This window comes from Humulus lupulus, chromosome 5, assembly GCF_963169125.1.
Source record: "Humulus lupulus chromosome 5, drHumLupu1.1, whole genome shotgun sequence".
Classification (NCBI taxonomy): domain Eukaryota; kingdom Viridiplantae; phylum Streptophyta; class Magnoliopsida; order Rosales; family Cannabaceae; genus Humulus; species Humulus lupulus.
Window position 1 is genome coordinate 204385674 of NC_084797.1, and position 17292 is coordinate 204402965.

At 32.1% G+C, this 17292-nt stretch overlaps 1 long non-coding RNA gene across 1 annotated transcript; it reads left to right on the plus strand.

Annotated features, from left to right (window-relative positions):
- The first annotated feature begins 12786 nt into the window (after positions 1-12786).
- On the plus strand, positions 12787-15210 carry LOC133833931 (uncharacterized). The gene is made up of 5 exons (XR_009893217.1): positions 12787-12929; positions 13563-13643; positions 13877-13975; positions 14058-14161; positions 15101-15210. It is a non-coding gene; the product is annotated as an uncharacterized LOC133833931 (long non-coding RNA).
- The last annotated feature ends 2082 nt before the right edge of the window (positions 15211-17292 follow it).

The window sequence follows — 17292 nt, forward strand, 5'->3', positions numbered from 1 at the left end:
CTGATACCAACTGTAATGACCCACTTATCTAGACTAATTGGACCATTATCGAAACTATACATAACAACTTACATTTTACGAAAATACCATAATTTATTGAGTAACTTGAAAATAAGAGTTATTTACAAAGAAACAGAATACTAAGAAGGATTTTGGGATCCCATTGTCTTTAAAACAAAATAAGATTTAAAATAAAAGACATTACATAATAATGCGGAAAATACATGTAAAACCATAAAAAACATAAAAGGAGACTACATCCTCGAATCGATAACGCTCGGCCCCTTGACTCCATTCATCATCGATACACATCCTCCCAAGCATCACGAATCTTACCGCCTCTAAGCTTATTTTCCTGCACATAAACAGAAAGGAGTGAGCCTAATGCCCAGCAAGGAAAAACCTAACACATAGTCATATACACAATTTCATAAGAAAACATAAAGACTTAACATAATACATATAACATACACTTATTATAATGGCCATTATTACTTGGGGTCCCATAGACTAAACAAGCATATGCCCATGGGGTTAATGGGGTCCTACTAGCTAAGTAGGTCATATGCCCATAACCCATTTGGGGTCTTGTTAGTCATATGGGTCATATGCCCAAGCCTACATACACATATACATATCATAACACTTTTAATAACATAAACATATAGATAACATAAGCACATAACATATTAATTCTAGCCTATTTTCCTTACCAAAGTTACCGGGATAAAATGGACTGAGTTAGGACTTTTGGAACACTCCTAAAACCATAAGAAAGAGTAAGTCTAAAGAAAGGAGATGAAATGAAAGAGATGGAAAGACTAAACCATAGAAACATACTTACCGACTTATATGCTTAAAAGCTTGGATTCCCTAACCAAAATAAGAATAAGGTTAGGGGACTGAGTAGAAGGTTTTGAGAAAGGAAATAACATAAAAATACAGAAAAGAACTAGAGTCTTGGGTTTACCTCAAAGATTGCAAGACCAATCTAACATCCACCGAAATACTATAGCACTCACTTCCCAAAGTGTTTGATAAGCTTATGATGTTAAAGCTTATAGTTTTTCCCCAAACCAAGTGTTTACACTCTCACACTCACTTAACACTAGCAGCCTCTGAACTTAGAGCAAATGGTGAATAATGGCTGGGTACTAGGTCCTATTTATAGAGTTTGGGAATGAAAATATCTTGATTTTACTTGAATAAAAATAATGGCTTTTTAGGTGAGAATCATTTGAATAATCGTTCAGCAGAGGCTGAAGACTCGTTCAGAAGATGCTGGACTGTTGAAGGAGTTTGAATGGCTGAAGGGAAAAGAATTCAAATGTATTTGAATTCATGCTGGTGGAGGCGATATATCGCCCCCTATAGGCGATATATCGCCTGGACCTTTGTTCCCGAGGCGACCGTGCATCGATTCGTGTTTTCCGTATCTACGTGCTGCGACATATCGCCCCCTATAGCTGCGATATATCGGCATACGCTGAATATTTAAACACGAATTTACACATTTTTAGCTGAGTTTGAATGGAGTAAACAGCCTTGACTAAGCCCTCAACGTGCTCAAAGCTGCTGACTGACCCTATACATTCAAACTTTTACCCTTATTTAATTTAATCCTCAAAAATACTTAATCCTTAATTACCATTCAAAACATGTGCTTAAAATCCTATTGGTTGATGTCTAAACCTTATAATATAATAATATAATCCTTAATATCAGACACATTAATCAAACCCTAGGTTATACTTAATATTCTTAAACTATAGGTTAAGCTTAGAAAATCTATAATTACTACTATGAGTGTCCAAATAACTCCCGGTCTGAACCAAAAATCCAAAGTAACAATGATAACACTAAACATACTATAATACTACTAAACAATTAGCTAAGTAAAGTTCTTGGACTCTACATATGGCTAATCATGAGATATTTCATATCTAATTAGCAGTTTCATTATGCCCGAAATGTTCCAAGATATACAATTTACTAATAAAGACTATTCAAGTTGACTATTGATGGTTAAAGTTTTGATATCGATGTGAATCATAGTCAATATCACCCCCGACATTAGTTTCTTACAACCAAAGCACAAATTATGGGGTATTTCAGACCTAATCAACAATCTGATTGCCCGCATGATGTTCCATGATTAACAATTTTACTAACCAATACTGTTCATCTTGATTGTTAGTGATCAAAGTTCTACTATCCGGTATGAATCATAGTCGATCTCACCCTGGGGTGGTAGTTTCTTGCAACCCTTGGCTAATTATGGAGTATTTCAGACCTAATTAATGGTCTGGTTATGACCAATGTGACTCAAAATTTACAAATACACTAATTAAATAAATTACATTAATAGACTTTTAGTGGCGCATTTCGTGAAAAGCACCGGGAAAAGTACTTATAGTGGCACATTTCGCGAAATGCGCCTAGAAAAACACTTTCGGTGGCACATTTCGTGAAATTCGCCGGCAAAAGTTCCTGAAAATTTTATAAATTTAATGTGCAATCATCATCGTTCCTATCCCGAGGTAGTAGTTTTTGACAACCTTGGCTAGTTGTGGGATATTTCAATTTAATAAACGTTTTGATTGCATCCGGGATGTTCCAAGATACACAATTTTACTAATAAAGATCATTCAATTTGACTGTTGATAGATAAAGTTCTGCTATAGATGTGAATCATAGTCGATCTCACCTTCGGACATTAGTTTCTTGCAACCAAAGCACAAATTATGAGTTATTTCAAACCTAATTAACAGTCTAGTTGCCTGTTGGATGTTCCTAGATAAACATTTTCACTAACAAGACTGTTCTTGTTGAATGTTAGTGGTCAAAGTTCTGTTGTTGGTGTTAATCATATTCGATCTCAACCTGGGACAGTAGTTTCTTGCAACCTTGGCAAATTATAGAGTGTTTCACACCTAATCAACAATCTGATTTATCGCGGGATATTCCAAGATTAATAATTTCACTAACCAAGATTGTTCTTGTTGACTGATAGTTGTCAAAGTTCTATTATCGGTGTGAATCATAATCGATCTCACCCCGGGGTAGTAGTGTTTTGCAATCTTGGTTAATTATGTAATATTTCAGACCTAATTAATGGTCTAATTATGGCTGATGTGACTCAAGATTAACAATTACACTAATTTAAAAAATTACATTAATAGACTTTTAGTGGCGCATTTCGCGAAATGTGCCGGCAAAAGTTGAGCGGGAAAATTCCCGCCTTGCCCATTTCGAAACTCATGTGGGAAAGACTTTTTCCGGCGCATTTCACCTAACACGCCGGCAAAAGCCCACGTTTTAATTATGGTAGTTGGGTTGACTTTTGTCGGCGCGTTTCGTTGCGTCGGCAAAAGTCTCATTAAATGAAACGATGTCGTTTTAAATTAGGGCAGCAGGGGCAACTTTTTGCCGGCGCAACTAAACGCACCGGCAAAAGTCTTAGCGAAAAACACAACCACCCACCCCTTCTTCCTCATTTCGAAATTTTTACAGATTTTCTCCTTCACCCTCTCTCTCTACTCTCTCCCTTTCTCTGGTTTCATGGCCCTCTCTGACCCTTCTCCGCCCCTCTCCGCCCTACGCATGACCTCCACCACCACCATCCATGGTATTGTCTTTTAACTTTTATTTTATTTTAATGGTTTAAATATATTTTTGTTTGCTAAGTTATTTTTTTTAGGGATTGCCAAGAGCCACTGTGAAGGATCTCCTGAGCACCACTGCCCCTCTGCCGAGCCCCCATTGTCATTTTTTCTATATTTGTTATACTTTTTTTGTCAATTATATATTTTGATTTTTTTTTTTTTGTTAATATGTACTTTTTCTGTGTGTATATATATATGTATATGTTTAAAAAATATATATTATTTGTGTAGGTTATTTTTGTGTTATTAAAAAAAATAGATATTGTATATATTTTTCTTAGGTATATATGTTTATGAAATTGTATTTTTTAGATAAATATGTGTATGTATGTGTTTGTATATATTTTTTTAAGATAAATATGTGTATATTTAATTTTGGTAGGAAATTATTATTTGTTATGTTTTTATTTTTGCATGTTTTGGGAATATTCTCGATTTTTGTGTATAATTTGCAGATTTAAAAAAAAAATTGATAGTTAAAAATATAGCTGTTATGTTGCCCAAATTTTTTTAGACTTAGGAAAATTAACATTAATTAGTTAAATACTTAATTATTATCCTTAATTATTTTCATCATTTTATTAAAAATAATGTATAATTTTTTTTAAAAAAAAAACTATTTTTTTAACAAAATATTATATATATTTTTATTTAAATATTTAAAACTATTTTTTTATGTATTTTTTAGAATATGTAATAGAAAAAATATAATCACAAGTTGAAATTTTTTTAACATATATTAATTTTTTAAGAAAATGGTGGTACTAATCAAATTTTGGGGTGCAAATATAATGACACTTAATTAAATAAATAAATCAGTTAAAATTTAATTATTATTAAAAAAGTAAAAATAATAATTAATTTAATTAGTAAATAAATAATTTAAAAATAAAATTGTTATTACTTACTAATTAATAGGTTAATGTAACAAAAGTTTAAGTATAATTAAATATAATTATAATTTAACTAAATAAATTAGTAAAACTTTAATTATAATTAATAAATAATTAAATGATTTTTTTAAATAATATTGTAATAATTAATAATCAACTAAATTATTAAATAAAAGTTTAATTGTAATATAATATTACTAATTTACTTATAAGGAAAAAAAATAAAATTGCATATGACATAATAATTTATTCTTGCATAACACATCATAATTTTATATTGAAAAATAAGAAAACATAATTAACTACATTTTCTTTGGTAATTATAAATATTTATTTTTGCACATTTTATTCTCACCTAATGATAATTAGGCAGACAAAGAGTCATGAAATTATGACTATCATTTCTCTTAATTTAAGTTAATTATTAATGTTTTCTTAATTATTTTGGTTGAAGATATGGAGCGACAGAAGTTGAATGAGTGCTAGGAATCATTGGTCACCAGTTATTATGAAGATGACAATGACGATGGTGCATTTTGACAAAGGCGGGGAGGATGAGCACAACACTATCCATTTGTAGACTGTTGACGCTGCTTTTCGTCAACTTAAAATGTAGAGCACATAAACAGTAAAGATTTATGGCCAGAATAAAACAATAAAACAAGGAGATTTTTTTACGTGGTTCAGTAATTAAATATGCCTAGTCCACGAGTCTTTGTTATTAGAACTTAGGAAATTTCTGGAAATCCTTCAGGGATGAATTCTCCAGAGTTTCTCTCATGATCACAAAAATTCAGTCATTTACAAAGGTACATGACTCCTCTATTTATAGAGAAGATCTCAGAATACTCTCCCACACATTTCGGGAAGTTATTCTATATATTAATAAATTTAATGGCTTTAAAGTATGTAACTCCTATATACAAGGAAACGTCCCCTGAAGACCAGGGGGCGTGTAACCGACTAGTAAATATCCCTTTATTGTAGGGAAGTTACAACAATAATACTTCTTGAATGCATGGACTGTGTCTCTTCAAGTGACTTATTAAGTCGTTCAAGACCAGCGATTAGTATCATGCATGTCAGTCTCTGAGAAGTATAAGTGGCCTTATTTTCCCGAGATCAACTCGGAAAGGGTAGATACCACCGAGGCCGCCCTACCCCGAGCTCACACTCATGCCAAGCTCGGGCCACTTGATCCGAGGTCACCCGACAATGGACGTACTCCGATGTTCTGTCTTTCGAGCTTATAAGGACTTCGAGGCTGCTCATCTTCGAGGTTGCCACCTGTTTTGAAGATTCAATGTCTAGATTACGAGCATGTATTTTGACTATCGCGAACTCACCCCTGACGGATCCAGCTTTCGAGGTTACAACCTCAAGTCTCGAAATCTGGGTGTAACATAGACATTTTTTCTTTATTTTTAATTTATATTATTAGAACACAATGTATGTTTGAATTTACTACGTTACTTTAATATCTTTATGTTTAGTTGAGACAATTAACATTAATAATTATAATTTAATTTTTAATTATTACAAATGAATTTTTATTAAATAAATTAAAAATTAATAGAGAATTAAATCAATGTACATTAAAATTATTAAATAAAAATATTTTATTTTATATTTTATAAAAATATTTAAATATTTCATATTTTATTTTAATTTTATAAAAATATATATTACTTTTCCCAGCGCAAAATTGCGTCGGCAAAACACTTTATTCGTAAAAATAAATAGACTTTTGCCGGCGCAAAAATAGAATTTTATCGGCGCAAAATTGCGCCGCCAAAAGTCTTACCCTTTGCCGGCGCAATTTTATGCCGCTAAAAAGTGTCACTTTTGCTTGCGTGATTTTGTGCCAGCAAAGGCTAAGATTTTTGCCGGCGCAACAATTTTGTGCAAACATTTTTCCTCAGAGTGACTGTTATTTTTCCAACGCATTTTTGCGCCGGTAAAAGTACTTTTGCCGGCGCATTTCATTTTGCGCCGGTAAAAGTCTCATTACCAACAGAATTTCGTAGTCAGTATTTGCTGACGCAAAAATGCGTCGGCAAATTCCATACGACTTTTGCCAGTGCAAAATGAGACTTTTGCATGCGCAAAAACGCGCCGGTAAAAGTGACGTTTTTTGTAGTGGTTCCTAAAGAACCAATGAGTGGTGCATCCATTTTATTAATTCTTTTATATATTATTAAGAGAATACATACCATTTTCCTTTTCACCTCTATATTTTGTGAGATTTACCACTTGGATATATCCATTGTTTTGTAAAATTTACTTTTAAATTCTTATGTTTTACAAAAGAGTGTTTTTATTTGGTACATTAAGCTGCTCAATACCACATGAAGTGGTACCCTTTGATTGGTTAGTGATACATCATAATACTTTTTAAATTCAAATAAGTGGGACCCGATATTAGATTGTACCAATAGCGACATGCCACCTTCTTGTAGTGTTGGGCACCAAGCAATTCTCTTTGCAAAATGAATCAAAATAGCCTCCTACACATATATTTCGATTAAAATATTTTTAAATATGATGAAAATGCCTTTATATTTTATTAATTGAAGAATTCTCATTTATGTGTAATTATAATTTTAAATATTAAAAATAAAAACATAATAAAAAGTAGATAAATTAATTAAAATCTACTCTCTCTCTCTCTCTCTCTCTCTCTCTCTCTCTCTCTCTCTCTCTCTCTCTCTCTCTCTCTCTCTCTCTCTCTCTCTCTCTCTCTTCTCTCTCTCTCTTGAAGTCACATCCCTCCTCTGCAAAACATCAACTTAGAAACACAAATCTAGAAGTATGATTGACACAACATGTCCCTCTTTCAACCCAAACGCTCCATCGATTAACAAAAAATAAGATATGTTGTTGTGAAGGAGATGAGAGAGACCAGAGAGGCAGAGAAAGTCCCAAAGTCATTTCCAATGGCCCAAAAAAGACGAGCCTCATCATCGAGTATCTCTAGAGACATGAAACCTAGATTCTGATTCTCTAAACTTCTCAGTGCTTTGGCCTTAAACATGTCTGCTGTGATTCCTACACATTGTTGAACAACATTCTCATAAATTCATAATGTGATCATTGTCTCACACAAAACCTCGTCAACATACTTTAATGGCACAAAAATCCACTAACTACAACTTCCTTGTGGTACAAATTAGTCCCATTGGGTAGATTTACGGTCGAATTTACTAAATTTTCTTCACCAAAAATTCCATAATTTTATTTGACTTCCAACCATTAGAGGAAACTTCATAGAACATGGCCAATTATGGCCTCTGACTCGCTCTTAGCTAACTCAAACCTTACACTCGTCCAATCTAAACCCAGTAAACCCCTTTCTTAATTGAAATCCCTAGCAAAACCACTTGGTTAAGGAAAGCTCTAAACTATGAATGCTCAAAAGCGGTGAAAGAGACAAACCCACATGACTCATAAACCCAATTAGCCAAATGATCAATTGCACATTCAATCTAGGTCTTGCTTAGAATAGGTCCATGTGAGGTTTTTTTGACTATTTAGCTTCTTAACACTATCTTATAACATAGCAAGAGCTCCCAAATCCTTTTTTCCACCAAACAACATAAAATGCTATTATTTTTGAGGTAGTAAAGATCTGATTATGGATATCACCATTGTCGTAGCCCCATAAGCTAAAAGTGATAGTACATTAACTTGGTGTACAATGCCGATGAGATGGATTCGAATATATATAGCCATAATCTTGGCAATGGAGAAGGTGGATCTCAGCAATGAGAGGCGGCAGATTAGGGTATTAATCACTCGATGGTCAATCTTTCATGTCAATTTTAGTGGTGGTGCATGAAGCGAGGAAGATGAAACATGCACTACACCAAATACCCATTTCCATAACACATGAGTATAATACTAATGAAAAAGTATTATGATATCCTTATATATGTGGCAAAGTAATAGAAAAAAAAAGGCGGTAATTTATTTTGGGTGCCCGCCACTTGTAAAAGTTATATTTTTTCAAACTAATTCCTTCTTCGTTTTGAGAAGAATAAGTCAATCCCCTGCTTCGGCTTCAGCCACTCGTTTTCTTCTTCGGCCAATCCCTTGCTTCAGCTTCAAATCCTGGCTTCATATCTCCTCCATCCCTCAAATCTCCTCTCTTTCTCTCTCTCTTCTTTCTCTATCTCTCGGTCACTCCGTTTCCAGTCATTGGCCTCTCTCCCTCACACCGACGACATCGTGCCTCTCTCCCTCACGCCGACGACAAGGGACTCGGGATCTCAGCCAGGGAGAAGATGTCGCAGGGTCAAGCATCAGCGATCTTCGATGGGTGAAGAGTAGATTTGGTAATCACTCTCTCATTTATGAATTATTTCTTTCAGTATTTTTCTTTTTCTTTTGTGATTTTTTGGTAACTATAAACAAATTTTTTGCCTGGTATTTGGCTCTCTCTCTCAACTACTCTTCAATTTTATTAGATTTGGTGGTGAGGGCTAGACGGTGCTTTGGTGGTGAGGGCTAGATCGGTGCAGGTGGTGATCGACTGTGTCTTGTGCAAGGTTGGGCATAGACGGGGATTGAAGGGTGACGAATGGGTAAGATTTTTTCTCACCTGTTTTTTTTTTTTTTTTGCAAAAGAATTAGCATAAAAATTTGTGGAGAAGCATTCTTTTGATTCACTGTAGAGTCATCTACTTCAGATTCTTATCACATTTTTTTCAGCCTTTTGAAGTTATTCATTTATCTATGATTTTGTTTTTTTTTTTATTTATATCTTATGGTAACAACTTTACATTTTATCTCTTTCCAGAAGCGAGATGATGCTCGACAGTTTATGAAGTTTCTCCATCCGGATCTTGGTGTTGGTAATGCAGTTTAAGCTTGCAAAATTTAACTTTGCATATTATTTATGCAAATTCTTTTATTTTTCATCAGTTGAATGAGAAGCTTATGCTGATTGTTTACACTTTGGAATTCTTCCTATCTTGGTGTTTTGAGTGCTTTGGTGGTTATGGATGTATATTAAAGCTTATCTGGCATTTCCAGCTTACCTTCTGTCACATGCTACCAAATTTTAATGAATGCTGGTGGGACAGTATTGTTCTTGATATTTTGATATGCAACTGGTTTGGTAAGAACTCAATTTATTAACAATTTCTGCTTATAAATTGTTGAGCTCTATCCGTAGCCATAGTATTCAATTATTTCTTCTACAACATTAAGCAAATTGTGGCTATAATTTTTCATTGTCTGATATATGAGCTTTCTATGCATGATTATTGATGCTCTCTAGTTGCATCCTATAAATACCACTTGACTCTCCCTACTGGAGCCTGAGTAGTGATTTGAAGAATCTGGGATCTCCTCTCTCTCTTTCAAGTTCGCTTGATTCATTGTCCCAGTACTTTTTTTTCAGTGTTAATTTTCGATCACCAGAACGTTCAATGCATATTCAGCTATTCATTCATAGTTTTTGTTTTATTTTATTTAAATTTTATTAATTCTTATTTGGATAATGAGAAAATGGATGGGTTTATGGGGAAAAAAGAAAACTTGAATTGTGTTTGGGAAGAAAAGAAAATCAATGGACAAGGTGTCTTGGTTTTCTTCCGTGCGGAAAAATAACATTCAATATTTTTTTTCTGGAGTTTAAGAACGAATTATGTTGTTATTGTTGGGATTGATGTTGCATTAACCAACGGGTTTTAATTATGGTCACCAGAATGAATTTAACTAGATTTAATGAATTTGAGTTTTAATCATATTAAGAAGATTGGTTAACCATCTGATTTTGGCTATAATTAAATGAATTTCTTGAATCTTTTCTCTGTGATGCTCAATTCTTGTTGTAAGGAAGCTTACTTTTCTTGTACATTTTTCTAGAGATTTCTCAACACCATGAGAGCAATCCAAGGTGCTTTGATAGTAGCATCAAGCATACATATTATCCTTGGATACAGTCAAATTTGGGCCATCTGTTTCTGGTAAGATTTATCTATCTTGGAATTAGAGGTAGTTGATATCGAGGTAATTATGTCTGTTCTTTCACCTTCTCTTCTATTTTGTGGTGTTTTTCTCAGTTCTCACTTAGCTACCTCTCTCTCTCATGCTTATATATATATATATATATGCAACTAATTTTATTTTTATTCTACATTCTGTAAAAAAAAACAGCTCTCTTTCTCCCTCGCCGATTCTACTAGTAGCTAGCCTTTTGTTGTTGTTCTCAACTGTTACACATTTAGCCTCAATCACAATTTAGTTGCTTGAAAAAATTACTACTGCTTTGTTATAGAGTGTTAGTTATAGAGTTTGATATTATTATTACTTGACTTGGTTAGGTTATGTCCTTTTAATATAAATATCTTGGTATATGTGTTGTTTTCAAATATCTGACTATATAGTTTCCTGAGTATATTTTTGGATTTGACATGTGATCTTGTTTGTGATTTTGTTTTATGGGTTTGAGATTATTTTAGTTTCAGTTTTTTTATCCTATTTTTGGATTTAAACTTTCAGTGTGCTGAGGTTGTTTTGGTTCTGTATTTGATTTTCTTGTGACTAATTTTTGTTTATGAGTAAAGGTTACATTAGATCTTTGACTTTTTTGTGTATAAGTTTTCTGTGTTGAGTTCATGCAAAAAAAAAATTCAAATTTCACAGCTGCAACTATTCTGTGAAAAAGTTATTGTTTGTTAATCAAAATATCCAAAATGTATTGTTATGCTCAATATTTTTGTTTTCGAAACAGAGGTTTAACTAGTGGCTGAAATATACTTTATATGATAAAAATATTGCCAATGAAGCCTAGATTTAAGATGCTTGTAAGTTGAAAGTGCTTGTTTTTCTTCAAACAAAACAAAGCTCTAATATATCTTAGCATCTTGAATGTGGCTTTGGCTGACCTCCAGCTTTGGGCTTTTGTTTTGCTAGTTTCTTAGTTTTAGCTCTCGGACTTGGAAATTGTGATAATCAAGTCGTGACCCAATTTTTGTTTAAATCCTTTGATGCTTTCCTCATATTAATCTATATTCTATTTGTGGTGATATTCCTTATGTTTGGAGTCCTTTGAGCTTTGACTACATTTAAGTTTGCCACTAAAATACTCTAGGGAAGCTATATATTTTTAATTGGCTATTCTTACTGCCATTTTTTTTTTAATATTAAAATATACTCCTCTTATAAAATAGACCCGTTTTGAGTTATCATTTTCAATTTTTGTATGAAAAAAAAAGTCTTTGCTATGATGAGCTCAAAATTCTTGTTCACTAATGGTGCCTCCTATGTTTGGGATCCAAGAAAATGGTGCTCATTTGGCTGTGGTGGTTCCTGGGAGGGAGCTGCATCTGCAAAGTACTCTGATTGGGTAAGGTTAGTTCACTAGATTTTAGGATTCTCATCTTTAATAGCTGAATTTTTTTTTTCTTTTGGCAAAAGTGACATGTTTTATGTTATATTTTGGGGCATGTTATTGTTCAGTTGAAGGTAAAAGGGTTTGAAATACAAAGAGAATTCCCATTACTAATGGAATAGTAGTCTAATTTGTAATCAAGGCCTTTATATTGCTTCATAATTTACTGTCATATGGGAACAACAACAAAAGGCTGAAAGATTTCATAATTTGTAATTTACTGTCGTAAGATTTTCTGGTTGTGTTATGCTTCAATTAACTTTGATTTATAATATAATGGAAGAAATTTATTAGAGGCTGAAATCAGACACAAGATGATTTGAACCTCATTTGATAAACTAAAGTTAATACATGATTTTTCTACTTCTTTGGCACAATTATAGACACCATTTTATTATTTTTTTCCAATTCGAAATGTTGACTTTATAGATAATAGAATTGAATATTAGGGTGACTTGTGATCAACATGTTGCTTGAAACTGATCTACAAGAGCTGTTGCTGTTCTTTTACTTTTAGTTGTTTCTCTTCTTTGTGTGTACGAACTTTGTGTTGTGTATGTTACAGCTGGTTCAGCAATTGCGTATCAGCAATTGCCTTAGCAATTAACCTGCTCTTTATATGTAGAATGGTGTTTAATGGTACATGCAGTTCTCTTGTCTGAAGTTTTGGTCATTTGTTTCTATGTTTTCTACCTTTGCAATAGCAATTGAATCTATTATGTGCAAGATTTATAGTTTACCACCTATTATGTGCCACAGATGACTGTTTAACAAGTCCTAGAAGCTTAAAGAACACTACGCTATACAGTACTACAGAAAATTTGTTTCTTATTGCAAAGTTTTAATATTGATATTTCTTTCCATGCTTATTTTTGCATGACTAGAGCTAATTTTCAGATTAAGCATGCCCAGCATCTTACACTTAGGACTGCAGACTGATTTGGTGAACTAGGGATTATTGCTTCAGTACAGGTTCATCACAGCTCTCTGTTGCACTCTAGTAACATACTGTAACATTTAAGGTTACAAGAAATGAAATATCAACACCCATTGCCAGTATTGTTATCTACTGTTTGAGTTGGGGTTTATTTTATTCAACTTTTAATTTTTAAAATTTATTTATTTTGTTTTAGTTTTTTCAAGGTGATTTTCCTTTTTGTTATATGTTTTTATTTGGTGGTGGTAAGTTGTTGAAGTATAGTAAGTGTTGGTCCAATCTTTAGTAAGAATTGGCTAGAGTTGTGAGTGTCTTTTAGATCATGTTTAGAAAGAATGATAGGATTGAAATGTATAATGTTTATTAAGTGTTTAGTTTGTGTAATTAGAGAGCATATAATTTGTTTAGGTTATGTAATTAGAGAGCATATTAGAATTCACCTAATGAGATAAATTAGTCTAATTGATAAATGTGGGATAATTTTATTGAGGAAAAACAAATGGTTGAGTTTTGAATTAAATGTTGGTTTCTGTGTGTGATACTAGATATGCATTTTTTTTTAAGAAACTACATAATTTAACAATGAAGTGTAGATAATCACTACAACAAAGTGAAGTAATTGTCACTTAAGGTTCTTATTTTAATACTTTTCCATAAAACTTGTGTAGAATTTGGAAATATCTTGTCTTGAAAAGAATTTGGATATGAGACTCAGTGTAGTCACCAAAGAAACTAAACCTGGTCTAACTGTAAGTCTTCTATATATCATATTAACTGAAAATCTAGCTTTCTAGAGACGACAGAGATATTGATTACTGCTAAATTATTCATGCTATATTATAGGAAGATGACATGCTATTTAATTTTTTACAGTAACCTTGTTATTATGAACACTTAGAATCTTGTGCAACTGGGATATCTAGCTGAAACTAATCTAGATTTCTGATGTTTTGACAATACTAATTAATTAAAGCTTCTGCAGCAATACCTGCTAGGCTGTGTGTTTTGCTTTAATGGGCATTGGCAGCTCATTTCATGCTCAAGAAACTGCTGTGAGTGGGCAATTGGAGAGTCGAGTGTGGTACATACTGTTCTTTTCCTGTGTACTGTGTTATGTTTGTTTCTTGCCACGTTAATGCTCTTGTCTCTAATCATTTGCCCAGGGTTGTTGAGATCATCTGCACTTTGGTCAGGAAATTATCTCCTAATCCTAATAGTGCTGCTATAATGGCCATGGGTGTTAACATCTTGGCAAAGAGATTGAATGGTAAGCTAATCCATATTGCATTTTTTTTTTATACTTTTGGGTATAAACTTATATATGGCTCTTTCCACCAGCATGTTTCTTATGAGAAGATTTTGTATTCTTCTCCATATCAATTTGTATGCTGACTTGAAAAGTAAAATAAAAAAATTGTATAATTGTGTAATGACCTCTATCGTTATGCTTTTTTCTCTTTCTTTTTCAACTGTCCTTTGTTTATTGATATTTATTTTATTCTTCATTTTATGCCATCTGAAATTTGTACTTATTTTGTTAATTTAGGTGCATTGCTTACATTGATACCATTTTGGTAAATATGCAGGAAGGATGCTTTCTGTTCAATCTTGTGATATTTGTGATTGTAGAGTTATTTTGACTGGATTTGGGTAGTATTCGGTGCTTTGCTGCTGTTGTGTTATTATTGTGATTGTTTCTTTTTAAAGATGACATGAATGGTTTTGTTCATCCTGGTTTTTTCTTCACCCTGTTGAGGACATTTGTTTGTTTCCTTTTTTATTGTAGTTCCCATAGTATCTTTTATTTGATAATTTCTCTAGTCCAATAACCAATTTCATGAACCTTAATATTGTTGTCTTATTGGGTGTTCAGTGTATTATTATGCAGGATTCACTATTAATTTGTTACTGGATGTTCCTTGCCAGTTTTATTTTCATGTAATCTTATCCTGACTTCATATCTATATGATCAATTTCTTGATGCATATGTCCAAACTTAATCTAATATGTTGAAAAAATAATTTATTTAAGTTCTTACTTGATTATGAGATTGGATTCATAGTTGAGTTGCTCATTTTAGTTTGAAACTTTATGAAGTTAAGAATAAGTTTTATACAACAATGCTTATGGTTTAAGACAATTAAAAAAAAAAACTGCACTCTATATGTTTTATATATTTCTCTAAAATGGCTGGATCTTTTTTCAGATTGGGGTTCTTGATTGAGTTTCTATCCCATGCTTCCATTGTTGGGTTCATGGGAGGAGCTGCCATTACAATGACCCTTCAGCAGCTCAAAGGATTGCTTGGCATAAAAAAGAATTTCACAAAGAAGACTGATATTGTCTCTGTTTTGCGCTTAGTGTTTAATTCAACCCACCATGTTGTAATATGATTTCTTAAGCCTAGACTAGTAGACTAAATATTGTAATTACATTTGAGTAATTAATAAAAATCTATTTATGTTACCTTATTTGGCTTCAACTTTCATATTTGTTTTCCTAGTTTTGTGTAAGTAAAAAAAGATTTTGTTTCTCTAAGCTAATATAACACATGTGTTATACTAAAGTGTAGTATAACACAAATAATGTGATACTAAAGTGTAGTATAACACAAATTTATAAGTATTGAAATGTGTTATATAATCGACTATAAATAACATAATTAAACACTTATCTCTTTAATAAAATAACACAGAAATTGTGTTATCGTTGACAGTATAATAACACATCTGTATAACAATGATAAAGTGTTATGTAAAGTACCCTGACCTACGATAACATAGTCGATCTTAACACATCAAAAAGTGTTATGGTATGTTTTGATAACACATTTTCGGTGTTATTAAAAGCATTTTTTCTTGTAGTGATGGGATATATAGAAGATAAATAGGGTTTTTAATTTTTTTTATTTATTAAATTTTGTTTTTATTTTTTATTTTAAAATCATTTTAAAATACTTTAAAGTTTCTATTTGTTTTTAAAAAATCATTAAATTATTATTAAATTAGAATATATTTTGGAGAATGATTTCTTTACTATATGCTTATAAGTTTCAAATTATTCTATCCTTGTTTGTATTTAATCAAGAATGTAATTGGATAACTGAATTTTATTCGAATTATATATTTTAGGGATGATACACTTCACTCACTACAAAAAACAGGGGTTATACCGAGAACATGTTCTCAGTATATATATGTATTTTTAGATGTGCGAGACCTTTTCGCGATTTTAGAAAAGGGTTAGTGGTTGTTCTGGGTATAGAGTCAATAAACATCTCAGGTGCACGCGATCCCCTTTCTTCTTCCTCTTTCCCTCATTTTTTACAAAGACGAATCTCTCTTTCTTCTCTGCCTCTCTCTACCGAAATAGCTTCATTTCTGTAATGACCGAACTATTCTAAGACCTTGGTGTTAGGAGTGTGTCCTAAAAGCATGTAAAGACATTTGTTTTTTCTGTGAATAAATAAATACAATGATTTATTATTATTGTCATATTTAGATTGTTAAATTATTGTTTGAATAATTTTGTAAATATCATAAAAATTCCATATTCATTATTGAGGGGTGATCTTGTATTAGTACGAGAGAATTAAGATCACATGAATGAATAAAAATAGTCAACAACAACAAATTAAAGTTATGGAATTCTTTAATTGGAGTTGTAAGTACGGTTTACTAAGTATCATAATGATACAAATAATCTAGATTCGGATTATTGATGTGGAAAGACATATCGGTAAAGGTGCTTTATATAATATGATTATATATGACATGGATCGATATGAATTAAAGTCTTTATCCAAAAACCATTTAACAATAAAGACTTGTAATTCATATCATAACAGATGATCATTTATAGATCAACCTAAATCCTGAGTGTTCATGAACTCCTGTTCATATTTATTAAATCTTTTGATTCACTCGTTAAGGTCTCTTCAAAGAATGAGGCTAATGACTTTTGTTTTGGAGATTTAATATCATGGATGGCTGGGAACATGTATCAACAATACGGAATCTAATCTTTCCTAACGGATCGTATATTAGTTCCCTTAAGGGTTAATTCTGGAACTGAATGATTTTGAGCTCAAATCTATAATTAGATTATAGATTAATTATTCACTAGTGAATTAATGGTACTTAAGGAATAAGAAGTAAATTAGAAAGGTTAAATGGTAATTCTTCCATTCTAATTTATGAACTAATTAATTAGAGGGTTGAACTATTGCAAGATGGTTATATCTATGGACGACTTAAGAAAAAGATTTCTGTAAAAGTATATCTATAACATAAAGAGTGCAATTCTGAATTTATAGTGGAGTAATATCATAATTAATAAATTAACTATTATAATTAAAGAGTTTAATTATTTAGTTTCAATTTATTGGAGCTTAATGTT